Source organism: Cnephaeus nilssonii, assembly GCF_951640355.1.
Source record: "Cnephaeus nilssonii genome assembly, chromosome: 10".
NCBI lineage: Eukaryota > Metazoa > Chordata > Mammalia > Chiroptera > Vespertilionidae > Cnephaeus > Cnephaeus nilssonii.
In genome coordinates, this window is record NC_137081.1 from 11,711,037 (window position 1) to 11,730,453 (window position 19,417).

At 40.5% G+C, this 19,417-nt stretch overlaps 1 long non-coding RNA gene across 1 annotated transcript in view; it reads right to left on the reverse strand.

Annotated features, from left to right (window-relative positions):
* Nucleotides 1–222: 222 nt before the first annotated feature.
* The window catches only part of LOC307106450, an 87,336-nt gene continuing 68,141 nt past the window's right edge, over nucleotides 223–19,417 (reverse strand). The window contains exon 5 of the long non-coding RNA XR_013814129.1: nucleotides 223–1,812. This is a non-coding gene — a long non-coding RNA (uncharacterized lncRNA). The remainder of the gene's footprint in view (nucleotides 1,813–19,417) is intronic.

Below are 19,417 nucleotides of genomic sequence, written 5' to 3' on the forward strand. Positions count from 1 at the left end.
AAAAGGGCTGTAAAACTTGAAGAGAGAAAACAAAGGGAGCTAAAAAGATCAGATATCTTTTCTTACTGTGAAATCAGGTATAGCTCCCCAATGCAAGACAACCAGCTACCAGTACTTTTTTTCTGAGTGTGTGTGTTTTTAGGGTGGGGGTGGGGAGGGTGTATTTGTGCTGTCTGGGCAGAAACAAAGACTGTTACACAACCTGAGAGAGTAAGGTTGGACTGCTTCACAAACCAAATGAAAACATCAGGGCTGGCTGGAAGCTGTGAGATTTGAAAACATGTTGCTCTGTTTTTACTGGAGAGAAACTGATTTTCCCTGATCTCATGATAGAAGCTTGGCCTATGGTGATTCTCATGTCACATCGGCCAATCTGCAAACACAGAGAGAAGACTACACAAAAGAAAGAAGCATCCAATTTGTATTTAGGTTTGAAATATCAGTCAGGATCCTAATTGCTGAAATTTTGTCTTAAAGACTCCAAAATGAAGATGTATTTAATTAAAATTTCTTTTTCCACTGAAAAATAAGAACTAGAGGCTATAATGGCAGAACTGGGCCAGGCCAGGGAAATAAAATATTTCAAATGTAGTTGAGCTATTAAGGGTTTTTAGATAATTAGAAATAGACACTTTATACTATGGAAAATAATGGTATATTAAAAGGGAGTTTAAAAGTGAAAAAAAATATTATCAAATTAGTAAGAATTTTTTGTTTGTTAGAGCTTTATTTATTAGAGCTTTAAGGCCTTTATGCAAGCATAGAGGGGGAAATGTACTAATAGGAATGGTGAAAACACAGTAGTAATAAATTTTCATATGCCAAAAAAAACACCCCTCAAGAGTTAAGTTTCTACAACATCTCATAAACATTTCAATGAAATGACATTGAACAAAACGAAGTTGAGGACCTCCTGTATTTCAAATATGTGTATTCTATAGTATGTCTTTGGATCTCAACAAAACTCAAAAAAATACCATTATGGCCTTGGCTGGGTGGCTCAGTTGGTTGGAGTGTTGTCCCGCACACCAAAATGTTGCAGGTTCAATTCCTGATGATGGCACATACCTAGGTCTCGGGTTCAATCTCAGGTCAGGGCATGTATGGGAGGCAACAGATCAATGTTCATTTATCCCATCGATGCTCTCTCTCTCTCTCTCTCTTGGTGTACCAGTTAATAATGAGGATTTTTTTCAATAGATGGAGATACACATATGTTGATATATATGCAATTAGATATATATGCAATTTTGTTGTATTGACAACAAGCTTCAAAACTTCATATGTCAAATTTTCTGAAGGTATTAATATCATAGATATTTTTATGCTTAAAAATGTAGAATTTTGTGCCAAAAAAAAAGAGCATTTGCGGGAAGTTTTAATTCATTACTTTACTTTGAAGAAAAGTGCTGCTGAAAGTTACCGTATACTTCGGGAAGCTTATGGTGAACATGCTCCATCTCAAGATACTTGTGAACGCTGGTTTAAACACTTTAAAAGTGATGATTTCGATGTGAAAGACAAAGAACTTCCAGGTCAATTTGAACCACGCTTTGATCGTAAAACGACCAAAATGTTCCAGAAGACACGGCAAAGTAATTTTGCTTCATGATGACGCACCATCACACACTTCAAAACCAGTTAAAGACACGTTAAAAGATCTTGCCTGGGAAGTACTAACGCACCCCCGCTGTATTCACCAGACCTTGCTCCTTCAGATCACCACTTTTTTTGATTGATGGCACGTGCACTTTCTGAGCAGCACTTCAAAACATACGAAGAAGTGGAAAACTGGGTCTCTGAATGGTTTGCCTGAAAAAAAAACAAGAAAAGTTCTATTGGGACGATATCCACAAATTACCTGAAAGATGAGGGAAATGCGTAGCTAGCGATGGACATTATTTTGAATAAAGCACTTCTGATGTTTCTCTTGAAATTATCATGCTTTCTTTGATTACAAAATCCACATTATTAATCGGTACACCATATTGTACTGGTTAATATATATATCCTTCTTTCCTCTCTCTATCATTCTCTCTCTCAAATCAATAAAAACATATACTCTGGTGAAGATTAAAAAAACCACCATTATGAAAATAATAAAGGCCACAAAAGAGGAGAAAATATTTACAATAATTATATTTTACTTGTATCCAGAATATATAAAGAACACTTATAACTTGATAATAAGGGAAGAAATAACCCAATAAAACAATGGGCAAGAGATTTCAACAAACATTTACTTAAAAAAAGAAATATATAGGACTGTCTAATAAGCCTATGAAGAAATATTCAACAATATTTGTTATCAGTGCAATACAATTGAAAAACACAATGAGATACTACTACAACCCTATTAGAATGACTACAACTAAAAGGAATGATAATACAAAACACTGGCCATGATGTAAAGGAACTAGAATTTTAATACATTGTTGGAGTGAGTGTAAACTTATAAAGCCACTTTGGGAAATTATTTGACAGTTTCTTTAAAAAGTTAAACATGTATGATCTTATGACACAGCAAGAATTAAAAGCATACATCTATACAACATATGAGTATTTATAGCAGATTTATTAAAAATAGATCAGAATTGGAAAAAAATCCTCCCCTGCTTTGGGGACCCCAATTACTTATATATTTGTATTTGAACTCTCTCCCAGTACACTGACATTCTCTCCTTTTAATTTCCAACTTAAAAAAAATCCCTCTGGGTTTCATTTTGGATAGCTCCTATTGCTTTGTCTTCGAGTTCACTAATCCTTTTTCTCTAATATTTAATCTGTTGTATTTTTCATCTCAGATATTGTAGTTTTCATCTTTAGAATGTCAATTTGATTCATTTTATGTCTTCTATTTCTCTAGCCTCCAGGTACAATCTTTTCTCTAGCCTCTTTAACTTATTGAATCTATAATAATAAATGGATAATATGCTATTTAGACCAGATGATCTTCTGGACGAAGCTGTGGTGGGTGGGGGCTGAGCCCCTTGTATGAATTTCGTGCACCAGGCCTCTGGTACTGTTATAACAACTCTTTTGATGCATTGACTACTAAGTCTATTATCAGTATAATTCTTATATCAGTTTCATTTAATTGATTTTTATCCTTATTATGGGTCATACTTTCCTGCTTCAATTGTTAATTGGATGTGTTAATTCCGTTCATTTCTGAGTGGATGTCAGACATTGAAAATTTTACCTTTTTGGATGCCGGATATTTTTGTATTCCTGTAGATATTTTTGAGCTTTGTTTTGGTATACAGTTGAGTTATTGACAGTTTGATACTTTCAGAACTTACTTTTGAGCTTTTATTCTAAGTGTACCTTTGTCTTAATGTTGAAGCTAAACCATCTGAGAACTGCACCCAAACATTACAAGGTTTTCCAGTCTGCCTGATGAGAACGGAGCTATTTCTGGCTTTGTGAGAGTTCCAGTTACTGTCTCTCTTATCTTTTCAAAGAGTTATTTCCCTAGACCTGGACAGAGTCCTCACAAACCTGTACTTATTAGTACTTAGCTGAAGATTCTAGCAGGACTCTCTACAGATCTCTGTTCTCTCCTCTGATTTCTATCCTGCAAAACCCAGCCTCACAGACTTCCATTTCTCTCCAACATCAGGAGAGAGGTGCTCCGCCTGGGTTTCCATGTTCTGTGTCATGGCCAAAAACTCTCTCCTGGCAGCAAACCAGGGCAAGTGTAGGGCTCTCTGTATTTGCTTCCCATCTCGCAGGACTCACTGTCTTTCACTGTTTGCTGTTCAAATGTTAATAACCATTGTGCTATATATTGTGTCCAGTTTTTTAGTTGTTTCGGGAAGAAAGGTAATTTAGATTCTTGTTACTTAGACATGGCTGAAAGCAAAAAATAAAATAAATCCCATTTAAGTTCATTTCTGAATGGATGTAAGATATTTAGAATTTTGCCCCACTGCTCAGTGTTATTTTTGATGAGCAGTTTTTAATATTCAATAAATCCACTTTACCAACCTTTTCTCTTTCATTGTGCTTAGGACTGTGAAGAATACAATAATAAGTAATATAGAGCATCTGCTTTTCTAAGAAGCTCTTAATTTTGTAAAGGAGTAGAGAGTTACAAATAATATTTTGGAGTAAAGGAAGGCTCACCTGTTCATTTGAAATGAGTTAGAGAATGAATAGTTAAGTATAGAAATGGCCAAAAGTTTGTGGGTTGAAAGTGGAAAAGGCTATTGTGTTAAGCAGAAAAATAGCCTCCAGGGATGTCCAAGTCTTAACCATTAATATTGTAAATGTTTTTCCTTACAGGAAAAAAGGAATTGTGAAGACGTGATTCAGTTAAGAATCCCGTGATGTGAGCCCAGTGTCATCACAGTCCTTATACAAGAAGGATGGAGGCAGGAGAGTCAGAAAAGGAGATGTGACGATCGAAGTAGGTATTGGAGCTCTGAGATCATTGGAAGGGGCTGCGAGTCAAGGATTGGAGGCAACTTCTAGAAGCTGGAAAAGATGAGAAAACAGATTTTCCCCAGAGTCTTCCGAGGGAACATAACTCTAGCAAAACTTTAATTTTAGTCTCGTGAAACCCATTTTGGTGTCTGAACTTCAGAACCATGTGATGACAAATGTGTGTTGTTTTAAACCAAGTTTATGGTAATGTGTCACAAGGCCAATAGGAAGGTGATATGGGTATTGAGTAGAAAGGCTGCTCTTTGCTCCGATCCCAATAGTGAGGTTGCTAGGGGTAAACTTTCCACACGGAGGCCTCCTCTTACAGCGGTGATCATCATTTCCCCGCTGATGTACGAAGAACGAAGTTTCCAGTGCCTGGTTCTTTCCATCAACTTCTTTTGCTGGAATAAGTATTTGGACTCAAAGTGATGGCACTTCTTAGGCAGGTGCTTTTAGCAACACTGCCTTCTTGTGAATCAGCAGTTTCCCATCTTCCACCCCCCAATCCTAAGGGGACTCACATTTCACAAGGGCAGAAGGCAGGCAATAGTTATCTTAGACCTGAAATTAACATTTTTATAATATTTCTTGCACTCCAAGTGGAACAATCTCTTCCCCTTTATACAATTTGACTTTCTGCGTATGATCAGAAACACAGGCTTGAATATCCAACGTAGAGGATAGGTTATAGATGACTCTCCTGACCATATTTTCTTCAGCTTGATTTCCCTTTTCTTGAAGAAATGCTCTTCATCATATTTATCCAGTGAAGTTATTGTCATAATGCCTGGCTACCTTGCTGTCCACCTGAGGTTAAGTCAAAATGCTTATTAACTAATGAAAACTCCTTAATAGCCAGCATACATTGTCTGTGTGAAGACTCCAAGCAAACTCGAGTCTTTTTGCCCAGATTTAGAGAGTGAGCAGCCGAGGAGATAAAATGCAGAGAGCTAAGCAGTCTCATTCCTATCCCTGGTGGGAACAGAGCCACGGGACACATGGTTGTCACTTGGGTTACAAAAGTCCTCTCTGCATGTGGGGATGTGCACAGACAAGCAATGAGCTGAGCATCACGCACAAGCATTGTGTTGGATGAGAACCTTGCTCCTGGCTAAATAGCAAATAGCAGGACGCATTGTTGAAGCTGATCCCAACTCACTTGGCCTCTCCATGAAAAATGAACAATGCTTCCCAGCCTCATAAATCCAGGCACTATGCTGAAAGTCCAGCAAAGCAAGATGGAGGCAGTGGCCTTAACAATCAGATTGCTCACTGTTTTTTTTTTGTTGTTTTGTTGTGTTTTTTTTTTTTTTTTTGTGTGTGTGTGTGTGTGTGTTTTCCCTGGGTTCAGGGAAGAGGCTTTATAAGGTCCTTGTGAAGCAAGTCAAGACAAGATTTCAAAACAAATCAGGTAAAATAAAATGTTCATGAGCAGGATTAGATTCACAGTGTCCTAAATCTGCTTGGTTGATTCTTTTATTTACCAGCTGGGTAATGGTTTTACATTCATATTGTGTATCCACAAAGGATCAAAATACTAGAAAATATTTTTTAAAATTAGGTGGCCAACTTTCCCTTCCTTGACCACATGATATGAAGAAATTGGTTAGACTGACCTAATTTCCTCTATTTTTATTTTAGTTGATTAAAATAAAGTTTTCATTTTTAATTTTTAAAAAATGTTTATGGTGGTAAAATATACATATCATACCATTTAACATGCTCATCATTTTTTAAGTACAGAGTTCAGAGGATGTAAACATATTCAAACTGTTGTACAACCATCACCACCATCCACCTCCAGAACTCTTCATCTTGCAAAAGAGAACTCTATATCTAATAAACAATAACTTCCCGTTCCCCCATCTCCTCAGCTCCTCGCAATCAGCATCTACTAGAAAGTTTCCATTGTAAAATGGGTTCAATGTGAGGTTGTTCAATGTCCGGCTTTACACACACACACACACACACACACCCTTCTTTCATCTTTTTCCCCCATTTTATGACCTGACAGATTCTCAGTATGGCATAGGCCAGTGGTTGGCAAACTCATTAGTCAACAGAGCGGCAAACCGCGGCTCGCGAGCTGCATGTGGCTCGCGAGCCACAGTTTGCCGACCACTGGCATAGGCTAAAGCAATACTGGTATAATTGAATTGTGATTCTAATTTTTTATGCCATCATCTGGCTCCCAGAACACTGATATCACATTCTCCATTTGTGGAGTTGTCAGTGAGATGGTGTATAAAGGTTGGGAATAGAGTTGAAAGAGACCTGGCTTGCAGAAACAGTGTGAGGTCAAAAGTATCTTAGAAGCTTGCTGGGCTGGAGGATACACGTTGGTACATGTGAACTGAGGAGTTAATAGGGCAGGTGAGGCGACTTTTAAGCTAGGAGGAGTTCAAGGGAGTTTTGTCCTAAATGTTAGATGATTAGGCAAAGACAATGTAATGCTGGTAAACTCTGTGAACAGAATTAGTGAATCATTGAATCATGATTCAGGTGATTTTTTAGAATAATTATGACCTGAGACTAGGTGGCCCATTGTATTTCTTTAATGGCTACAGAAATACAAAAAATGTTACAGTCTTAAACTTTGAAATGAAGTTGAAATAGGAAATTATAAAATTTATGCCATTTGCATGCAAGTGGCCTCACTATTATCACTTTATGCAGCAAATGAATTATTTAGCATCTATTATGTGCTAGGCAGTCAGAGTTCAACAATGAACAAGACAGTCATGGTTCTTACTTTTCATGGAGCTTAAATCTTTGGGAGAAAAATATGGTAGGCTGAAAAATGCTGGAGTTGTAAATATGTTACCTTGCACAGTAAAAGGAACTTTGCAACTGTGGTTAATTCAAGGTTCCTGAGCTGGAGAAATGAGTGTGTATCATCTATGTGGGCCCAATGAATTATAAGGCTCCTTATAAGAGGGAGGCCTCAGAGTCAAAGGGGGATGTGATAACAAAGCAGAGGTTAGGAAGGGAGAGGATCCTGTGCTGCTCGCTGTGAAGAGGGAGGAAGGGGCTGTGAGCCAAGGAATACAGGTGGCCTTTAGCAGCAGGAAAAGGCAAGAAAACGAATTCTTCCCTGAAGCCTCCAGAGGGAGTGCAAGCCTGCTGACACCTAGATTTCAGCCTAGCAAAACCCGTTTCCGATTTCGGGCCTCCAGAACTGTGAAATGATTCATTTGTGTTAAGCCACGAAGCTTGTGGTGATTCGTTACAAGAGCAATAGGAAAATAACACCAAAATATCAATCACTTCACATCTGTTTCACAATTATTGTGAGGGTGCCATGAAGGGAAAGTACAGAATGCCATTAAAAAGCATAAGAGAGCCAAAACCGGTTTGGCTCAGTGGATGGAGTGTCAGTCTGCGGACTGGAAGGTCCCAGGTTCGATTCCGGTCAAGGGCATGTACATTGGTTGCGGGCACATCCCCCGGTGGGGAGTGTGCAGGAGGCAGCTGGTCGATGTTTCTCTCTCATCGATGTTTCTAGCTCTCTATCCCTCTCCCTTCCTCTCTGTAAAAAAATCAATAAAATATATTAAAAAAAAAAAAAAGCATAAGAGAGCCCTGACCGGTTTGGCTCAGTGGATAGAGCATTGGCCTGCGGACTGAAGGGTCCCAGGTTCAATTCCGGTCAAGGTCATGTGCCTTGGTTGCGGGCACATCCTCAGGAGGCAGCTGATGGATGTTTCTCTCTCATCGATGTTTCTAGCTCTCTATCCCTCTCCTCTCCTCTCTGTAAAAAATCAATAAAATATATTAAAAAAAAAAAAGCATAAGAGCCCTAACCTAAAGCGGGGACAGAGCCAAACTCCCTCAACTTCTCCTCTCCTGGAGGAGACAGAGGAGCAAGCTGGCCAGGTGAAGACAGGGCGGGATGTGTTACAAGCAGAAGAAGCCAGTACTTGAAGGAGACTTACCAGAGACAGGGAGGGGAAGAGTAAGAGTGGGGACTGCAGCCCAGTGAGCAAGAGGACAGCAGTAGCTGGAGGGTAAAGGGGAGCAGGTTCCACCAGAGTTGGTGGACCACAGCGATTCCAGACTCTGTGCGGAAGAAACTGGCAGCCCTGAAGGGTCATAATAAGTGGGTGTCGAGATCAGATGCACGTTTTTAGGAGGTCACTCTGGCTGCTGTGTGGGAAATGGGTGTGAGGAAAGAAGAGCAGAAGGGGAGATGCTGGGTGAAGACTATTGTTATTTGTCAGAGGGACAGATAACAATGGGAGCTGAGACCAGCATGGGGATAAGGAGAGGACAGAAGCAGATACACAGGGTGTCCCCAAAAAGTGTCTACATACTTCAAGTCATTATAAAGGCAGTGTTTATTCAAATACATTCCATTTTCCAAATGGAATAGAAATCAGCTGTTAACGTGTGCATACATTTTTTGGGACACCTTGTGTTTTGGAAGCAGAACCCACAGGACTTGGCAATTGATTTAATCAATCATGTTTAAATTGCTAATTGCTATTCCATTGCACAATTATATAATTATATGTTTATCAATTCTGTTGATGAATAGTTGGAACTTGTCCAGTTTGGGGACTATTCTGAATGACATTGCTATCAATATTCCTGTACAATCCTTGTTATGGACATACATTTTATTTTTCTTGGGTAAATTCCTACGAGGAGCCCTGCTAGGTCAGAGGGGAGGTGCATATTTAACTTTTTAAGGAATTGCCACGCTGTTGTCGAATGTGATTGCACCATTTCATACTCCCTTTGGTGATTTATTGGATTGTGAGGGTAGAGTGAAAAAGTCAAGCATGTTTCCTCAAACTAAAGAACAAAACGCTGAGCTCTTTAAACAGCCCCCCGTGTTTTGAGTGCTGAGAGAGACAAAGAGGTGAAGATGAGGCCATAGTCCTGGAAGCACCTCCCTGAGGGACAGAGTCCCTCCCTTAGTTCCTTGGGTAGAGGAGGCAAAAAAAAAAAAAAAAAAAAAAGTTGCTGCCCTAACCGGTTTGGCCCAGTGGATAGAGCATCAACCTGCAGACTGAAGGGTCCCGGGTTCGATTCTGGTCAAGGGCATGTACCTTGGTTGCGGGCACATCCCCAGTGGGGAGTGTGCAGGAGGCAGCTGAATCCATGTTTCTCTCTCATCGATGTTTCTAACTCTCTATCCCTCTCCCTCTCCCTTCCTCTCTGTAAAAAAGCAATAAAATATATTTTAAAAAAAAAGTTGCTTAAATTGTCACCAAATAACTCTGGGGAGTGTCTTTCTTGCAAACTTCTAGAACCCATATTTTACCAAACTAAACAATAAAACTGGATCAGAGGCTCAGACTTCAAAAGCTAATTGCTCTTGGATGATTTCAGATAGGGCAACTCAGACCCCGAGCTGTTAGGAGATGCTTATTCTCCCCTTCCTCAGCGGAATGAAAGTTTGGTCTTTAATCTACACTATGACTATTTATTTATTTATTTTTATTGACTTCAGAGAGGAAGGGAAAGGGATAGATAGAGATATCAATGATAAGAGAGAATCATTGATCGGCTGCCTTCTGCATGCCCCCTACTGGGGATCAAGCCCACAACCCAGGCATGTGCCCTGACCGGGAATGGAACTGTGACCTCCTGGATCTTAGGTCAATGCTAAACCACTGAGCCATGCCGGCCGGGCTACACTATGACCATTTCTTACGCCAACTCTCTCCTTTAGATCTCTCCATGTTAGCCTCCAAATTTGCAAGTTCAGATAAAAAGATTTCCCTCCTCATCACTCATCACTCACTAAACAAACTCCTTTCTGTCAATTGCCCCTTAAGTTCTTAATCCAAAAGAGGAAGTGTTCTAGCTAGGGGTTTCATTCAAACAAGGATTTGAGAGTTAAGAGGGTGCCAACCAGAAAGGACACTGGGATGAATAGGCTTAACCCAGTACTGTCACTGGCAAACCAGGATATTTGGAAAGCTAAACTGATCTACATAGTTAGAGCAATGAAGAAAGGGCTACTATAGATGGTGTGCCTAATAGAATAAGAGCTGAATATGTAGAATCCTAAGACTATGTAGAAAATGAGTTTCAAGAGATATTTGAGATGTTTGCAAAACAATGATGATCTTAAACATATTGGGTTTGCAAGAAAATTGGAGAGGCAAGGAAAGCATACCTTTAAAAATGCCTTTGTAGACTATAAATGTACTAGAGGCCTGATGCACAAAATTCATGCAATCGGGAAGGGGGGTCCCTCAGCCCGGCCTGCGCCCTCTCAGTCCAGGAGCCCTTGGGAGATGTCTGACTGATGGCTTAGGCCCATTCCCAGTGGGCCTAAGCCATCAGTCGGCTATCCTTAGCACTGCTGTGGAAGCAGAAGTGGCTCCCACCACCACCGCTGTGCTCGCCAGACATGAGCCTGGCTTCTGGCTGAGCAGCACTCCTCCTGTGGGAGCGCATTGACCGCCAGGGTGCAACTTCTGCATTGAGCATCTGCCCCCTGGTGGTCAGTGCACGTCATAGCAACCGGTCTTTCCACCATTCAGTCAATTTGCATATTAGCCTTTTATTATATAGGATTATTTTTTATTGATTAGTCTCTTATGTAGGGAGTAATAAAACCCTTGGGTTTAGGAGAAAGGGTTTAATGGTGGCTCTTTCCCAATGGATATGTCTAACCCAAATCTCTGGTTGTGACTTTATTTTAAAAAGAAGTCTTTGGAGATGTAATTAAGTCAAGGGTTTCAAGATGAGATTATCCTGGATTACATGGGTGGGCCCTAATCCAATGACAAGTCCTCAAAAGAAGAAGGCAGAGGGAGAAGAGGAGAAGGCCAGGTAAAGACAGAGGCTGAGACTGGGTTTTACAGCCACAGGTCAAGGAACACCTGGGGCCACCAGAAACTAGAAGAGGCAATAGAGTCTCCCGTGGACTCTTCACAGGAAGTTCGGTCCTACCAACACCTTGATTTCAGAATCAAGGCCTCCATAACAGTGAAAGAATAATTTGCAGGGTGTTTTTCTTTTTTAAGTCACCGAATTTGGGGTAATTTGCTACATAGCCATAGGAAATTAATATAAAGTGGAAGGGAGATTCTTATTATGCAGGCATGAGGGTGGGGTGGAGTGAGGCAATGAATAAAAGAGTTAGGAAGATGAAACGAGGCATGAATGGTTGTGAAATTTCAGGTAAATCCAGGGAGAGTGGAATCTAAGGATGGGGGTGGGGGGTGCAGGTGTTGTCTATGTGGCTAGCTCCTCTTGTCGGGCCACAGCTAGGGTCCCCCCAGGACAGCATTCTCATGCTGTTTTATATTATCCACCCAGTTTGAAAACAAAATCCAGTTAGAAATTAGGAGAAAACTATATCCCCCATCTCTCCTGCAGGCTCCATAAATACATGCGAGTTCTTCATTTAGTTCAGGCTTGTTACCAGTAGAGCAAGTCACACAATTCAGTTCTTTTAATCATTTTTCTCATTATTTTTCGTTTTCTGTTTTAGTTGTCTCATATTTCTTCACTTCTGTCAACCAGTCCCTTGGTTATACATTTTTCTTGTCATTTGCCTTGGAAAAGCAAAACTAAACAGCATAATTAGTATTGCTTGTATGAAAGATGTGACTTTTTAGGTGGGGGAAATAAAGGTTGCTATTAATTGCTGATTCACATTGTAAGCATCTTCAACTCCTTTGAGTGAACTGCATTTCTGGCCTCCACAGGGTCCTTCATGTGGTTCATAGATCTATGAATGTCAAGAAATGGTGACTCAGGCATGACCATAGTCCAATGATCTAGACATCAGATGCATGGCTAAGACTAGGGGGGCATTAAACCAGAATTTGTGTTGGGGAGAGAAACCCCTTCTCAGCTAATGCTCCACCAAACTGGATGCCTATATTTAAAATTTTAACCCAGGATTTTAAAAAGGACAGCATTTAATCCTGAAAAAATAACAACTCTACTTGAAATATGATCTCTTTAATCCAGCAGCACTTGATGTTTGTGGATGATTTTCCTCTGCAGACCCTGACAACAAAAACTTTCCTAAACCTGGTTCTTGAACTTCATCCTCCAGCATCAGGGGATTAAACTGCTAAATTTGATTCAAGTTTGAAATTAAGTTCAGAATTGGGAGAAGTGGTATAATGGCGTGACTAAGAACCTGAGCTTTAGGTTCAGAGGGATCTGTATTTTGAAAGGCAAACACATTCCAGCTCTGTGACCTGGTCTACGTGATAATAGGGATGTTGTGAGCATTAAATGAGAAATATATGCAAGTGCCAGGCACACAGTAGCTGCTCATCAAATATATTAATTTTAACAATGGTGGGGTAGGTTCATCCCACCACACAATGTGGAAGAGAGATCCATTCCTTTTCGCCTTTCGAAGTTATGCATGAAGTGTATGGTTTAAAAAGCTCAGAAAACTTAAGTTGGGGTCCCAGCAGCCCTGCTTTCTCATTTCCAGTGCTGGGCTGTGGGGGTTTAGGCTGAGATTCCAACTCTGGCACACAGTGCGGGACACATGCAACCAGTCCTATTTGAGTCCCTCCTGCCCTGTGCAGGTTCCTGACCCGCTCAGGGCCCAGCCTCCCACTTTTGGATGCACTTGGATTGGGCCCCCTCAACCCTGAGAAACAACTTGAGACAATCCAGCCCCATGGCCTCAAGGGCCTGGACTTTGGAAAAGGAAAGCTTCTCAATCCCTTCCCTGTCCAGGGAAGGGTGAGCCACTGGGTACAAATCCTGGGCCACCCTTCCAAGAGTGAGAAAGAGAAAACGCCTCTTATTCTTTCTCAGATGGCCTGTAACAGAGAAAACATGACTTCATTCCTGTTGGCTGGCCACATTAGCAGTGGAGAACCATCACTGCAAGGTAGCTATGAGCCTGTCCTAGGCTGCCACATATTCTGTGTTCAAATCCTAGTCCAGGTTGCCAGATAAAATGCCTGGTCAATAAACAATAGGTGAATTTTTACTGTAAGTATGTCCCATATATCACATGCAATATTTGGTTTGTTAGCAAAAAATTGTGAGCATATGATATATGAGACACACTTACCCTAAAAGATTATAATTTGTTATTCTAAAATTCAAATTCATCTGGGCATCCTGTATTTTTATTTGCTAAATCTGGCAACTCTAATCTTCTTTTTTTTTTAAAAAAAATAAATTTTTATTGATTTCAGAGAAGGAAAAGGGAGAGAGAGATAGAAACATCAATGATGAGAGAGTCATTGATTGGCTGCCTCCTGCATGCCCCACAATGGGACTTGAGCCCACAACCCAGGCATGTGCCCTGACAGGGAATTGAATCTATGACCTCCTGATTCATAGGTCAATGCTCAAGCACTGCACCATGCTGGCTGGGCTGGCAACTCTATCTTTGACAAGGTCCTTAACCCTTCTGAGGCTCAGTTTCCCCATCTGTAAAATGGAGATAAAAACAGTATTGTTCTCCCAGTATCTATCTCACAGAGTAGAATGAGGATTCAATGAGTTAATAGTTATAAAGTGCTTAGAACAGGACTTGGCAGACAACAGCACTAATAAATAATTGCTAAGTAAATAAACAACCCAACCAACCTTTTTTCAAGCTGTCTATACATGTTTTACATACACAACTATACCTTGTCCTACAAAAACACAATCTTCACAATCTCTGAGCAAGGTTAGAGAATAGGGATTGTATTCTCTCCCGGGTAGGGAGATTTCAATATCTTCCCAGACTCCTTGTTCTTTTCCCATAGTTGATTGAGCCAATTCCTTACTCCACCCATATTCCTGTTCCTCCCAATGCCCTAATGTCAGTGCAAAATGGAGTTTACACTGGCAGGTGATAGATGAAGGGACCAGAGGAGTGAGGTAGACTCCAGCTGCCTTCCCCCTCTTCCTTGTCACCATTGCTGTTCTTCCCACTTGTCTCTATAAAAATTCTCAGGTCCTATCCCATCTCTCCCCCATCTCATCCCTCCCCAAAGCAACATACAAGCAAAAGATGCTCATCTCGGTCCAAATGCCCATAGAGTCGATGCCTTTTCTTCTTGTACAAGGTCTTAGGAAGAGGGCAGGGAGAAGGAGCAAGAAAGGAAGAGCTTTGAAATTGGAAGGGTGCATTGCATTCTGAAGACCTTCTTGAGCTATGTTTCTTCAAGCCCCATGATTATTTGTAGTAGTCTTCTCGTGACTAGCACACCAGCCTGTTGTGAATCCAGGCCACAGATCTTCTGCAAAGCCTCCAAGCTCAGACTAGAGCTTAAAAAAATAGATTCTTTAGACAATTGGGGTCATTAGGCTTCAGGATTGAAATCCATTTTGCTCTGTATTTGGTGTTTTTCTTTACGGTGAAGAACTAGAATCTGAAAAAAGACACGGATCAAGGACAGGAAGTCAATAAAAAGAAGCCAAAAGACTAGAGAACCAGAAACAAAACCGCAGGGCCAGAAAGAGAAGGTGCAATCACTGGCAAAGATAAAAGGAAAGCATGTGTCAGTCACTACATTCTCAAAGGGAAAAACAGAGAGGACTAGACTCGGGTTCTGAGGAGTTCAACCAGCACGAGGTTCCAGCAAGCCCTCCTCTAAGTTTTTGGTAATTTGTTATGGCAGCAATAGGGAATTATTGCAGTGATGATGATGATGATGATGATGATGATGATGATCTGAAAGCCAGCACTTCCTACACACAATCAAGAAGCAGGATCTAACCAACCAGAAAAGTGCATGCTCTCCAACCCTAAGGAAAGATATCAGGTGGGGGTGGGAGGGAGCTTGATAAAAAATGAAGTAATTCTGTGCATTTGAGTCGATCAAGCTGTCACAGCTGTTTTTTCCTTTTTAGATTTCTAAGCCACTAGTTCAAACATCAAAACAATGCTACCTACTTTGCATTTATATTTTATGACTCGTTTTTGAGCATTTTCATCAATATTTTATTATAAAGTCAAGAATTTTACTTTAATTATATATTTTGTAAAGTTTTCAACATTCTTAAGTGTGGATTTTCTCATGTATTGAGGATGTCTTGGGGTTCTTTTCCCCTTAGGGTTATACATTCCCAAGCATATTAGAGCAGGCAAAGAAGAGAAGTGTTCAGCATCCTGAAATCACTAACAGCTCACATATGCACAGCACTGTACAGTTTACATGGTACTTTTCTCAACCGTGTCTCACTTTATCCTTATAGCATTCCTCTTAGAGAAAAACTAGACTTAGGGAGGTTGAGAATGATTTATGGTCATGCCATAGATAGCAAGTAGGATAGTCAGGTTTTAAACCAGGCCACTTGATTCTGAGATCACCACCCTTCAGAGATATCTTTAAATATTCTCAAGAAATATTTCAGAGACTTATCTATTTGAAAAATTATGTTTCCTGTCTCTTCCTAATTCTCCCCTACTGCTCATTTAGGTTGGAAGAGCCTAAAATGTTCCAGATGTGAGGATACATGCATGGCATGCAACACAGCTATCATGGTAAGTCCAAGTTTGAATCATGGTCCATTAAAGCATGTGAATTTCCTTGATTAAAAGCAAGATATTGGGGGTTGAGTGTTAAATATCTTTTGACACTACCATTGGAAGAAACATTTCTTAGAGACTTGGAGATATGAGTGGAAACATCTTTTCTTTCAGAACCCATTCGAAATTCAGTTGTAATCTAGTAAGCCAAAACTCTAAAATCTTTCATTAAAAACTTGGCTGGGCCTTTCAATATTTTTTCTAGTAAAGGAAATCTGAATTTAGGTTTTAGGTCTTTGAATTGGGCGACAAAAAGCTATCTTGATAGCGTGAAGAACATGTGAGCTATGTTGGAGATGTTTGGGAATTTTCTGTTGCAATTCTTACTCGCCTATCATATATGTCACCTTTGGAAAGAATTGTGAAGGTAGGCATTAAACAAAAAGAAATGCAAAGGATCCTGGAGGAAAGTTAAGTAGCTTATCACTAAAAATACACAAATAGACTTGAAGACATTCCCACCAGAAGAATTAGACAGCCTTAAGTAATGAAATCTCATACATCCCACAAAGCTTTGACCTGGACCAGTATAACTTCTCCCAATTACAAAGATCTATAACTAATTCTAGCACTTTGAGAGCTGAAATGGGATCCTAGAAAGCATCTAAGGGAAATAATGTAGCTAACTGGCTAAATGCAAAATCTAGATTAATAAAAACAATAATAGGTTTACTATAAATGAGCAAAACCAATTTGAAAATACAATGGAAAAAATCCCATTCACAATAGGAACCAAAGATATAATACCTAGCAATAAATCTAACAAGAATATGCAAGACCTATATGCAAGTGAAACTAAAAATCAACTGAAGGACATAAGTAGCGTCTGAAAAACTCACTATTCTTAATGGAAATAGTGAGTTTTAAAGATTTCAATTCTTCCTGAATGAATCCATAAATTCAATATAATCCCAATCAAAATTCTACTGAATTTTCTCAGAACTTGACAAGCTTGTTTTAAAATTCATATGGAAGTGAATATGGAGAGAATTAACTGAGACCTTTACAAAAAAGAAAGAACAAAGGGGCATTGCTCTAACAGATTTCAAAAGATGCTATAAATCTATACCTGTTAAAAAGAGTGTAATTTTAGCATAGAAATGCATTTCAAAATTCACTGGGACTGTTTAAGAGTACAGAAAGAGAATCATGTATCTATGGGAAAATACAGCATAAAAGTGGTATTTAAAATTAATGGGGATAAGTTGTGATTGCACTCAGAAGTAACAGACACCTGAAAAATAGTGGCTTAATCAAACAGGGATTTATTTACCTCACATAAGAAGCAGAGCCTGGGAAGATCCACGTTCTCGTCAGCTTTCTGTTCCAGCCTCCTGACCGTGTGTTCCTACCTTCATGCTCACTGCCTCAAGGGCAACCGGCTGCCCATCCTCCAGTCCCGTATCCCCATTGTAAGGATGGAATAAAGAGAAGAAACAAGGAACAATGAATGTGTTTTGAAATCAGGACTTTTCCAGAGGGGCCCGTAGGCTTGTGCTTCTATCTCCTGGTTAAGAATTCTGCCACCATCCATCCCTCTAGCTTCAAGGAAGGCTAGGGCGTATAGATACTCAGCGGACGGAACACGTTGATTATCTGAACCAAAAAGTATCTACTTTCCTTTTCCATAAAGAAGAAATGGAGGCCGGCTGGGTAGGCATTGAGAGGTATCTGCCACACAGGGCCAGGCTCAGTCACAAAGGGCCCCAGGCTTGGCTCAGTGCTCTGTTTCAGCCATCTTGAAATTCATAATAGTTTTATCTTTGCACTTGTGCTTTGTAAGTGAAGTTCAATGGAACAATAGAGAATGTGCCTGGGCCCAGGAAGTACGTGCAATACGCATGCTCAATGGTCTTGTTGCCTCATTTGCATGTAGCATTCATGACTCCCCAAGAGCAAAAAAGTCTGGTGGACACATGATGCATAGAAGCTCAGTGAGACACAAAGCAAGTACAAAGTAAGCGTACATGTGCTGGTAGGAAGGAGTGTGCCAAGGCTCTGTGGAGCTGTGAAACAATGGCTGTTGTTCTCTGTGGGCTCGAAGTGTCAGGCAACTGCAAAATATAGCTCTGGGAAGACCCTGCACATTAGCTTTCAGAGGTCACTCTGTCTTTTGCTATTTGATGCATCTCTTTCCCTGAACAAGAAGACAAGCTCAGATACAAAGGATAAAGGCTGGAAAAGCCGGAGAAGAGTTCCTGGGTGGCAGGAGGCATTAGAAAAGGAGCCTAGGATCAGCGAGCCATGGAGACACAGGGCCTAAAGAAGCATTTTCACTACTTCTAAATTGCGAAGGACCCAAGTTAATGAATTCAGCCTTTTAAAAATCTTAACTTCGAACTTGTTAATGAACATTAGTGACTGTTTCAGTCAGGATATGATAGGTTATGCTGCATTAAAAAACAGCCCCAAATGTCTTAGTGGGTTATAACAGCAAAGTTTTGTTTCTTGTTCATGCAATGTGTCTATCATAGGCTGGCGGAAGTCTCTGCCCATTGCAGTTCCTCACAGTTCCTCACAGTTCCAGGCTAATGGAGCCTCCATCATCGCAAACAGTGGTCACCATGTCAGAGGAAAGATTGCTCTGGAGGACCTTGTTATGGCAGCGACATGGTCTGGCCCAAAATGACACATATGCCCTCCACTGACTACTCATTCTGCAGAACTAGTCACATGGCCCCAACCAGCCTCAGGGGGCAGGAAGTGCCATCCTACTATGTGCTTGAAATCAGACAGGCAGAGATATCTGGTAAATAGCATCAATGACCTTCATAGTGATAACTAATCATCAAGACAGACCCCAAACCCCAGCAGCTTTAGTAACCTCTGCCTATGTACCATTAAACCCTTATCGATAAATGTTTAAGCTCCTACTAAGTGCCAGACTCTGCATAACTCTTCTCCAGACATGTATCCCATTATTTTGTGTTCTGCCCTGTCCTGTCATTTCAGCCCATCCTTTACCGACCAGCAGACAATTTGGAATCATAACTTCTATGTCTCCATTGATTGCTGTTCAACTGGAAACTGCAGGTGAAGTAATTTCAGAACAGGTTCTGCTACAGTGGAATATGGCGCTTAACATGATTTGGAGTTTAATATCTGTAGAGACAGAGTCCCGAAGCCAAATGCCAACAGGGAACAGAAAGGGAACATAAACGCAGGAGGGGAGTAGGTGCATATATGCATCACCCCTGGACACAGACAATGGGGTGGTGAGGGGGAGGCGGGGTAAGCTGAACTGGAGAGAACAGGGACTATTTAAAAGAAGCAGAGGTTCACATCTGGATTATTATGTAAACTTACATTCTATGGACCAAATAAAGCATATCGTAAGATTTCACCTGCAGGCTCAGCTGCAAAGCTTTGGGTTATTAAGGTAAGTCCCAGGAGACTGATTATTTCCTGTTCAGTGCCACTTCCTATTAAGTGTGTAGGCTCACGCTTTAGGTACCTGCCACTGGGTTAATGATGCGGGGGAGGGGGGCATCTGAAGTCACAGGCTGTGAGTCC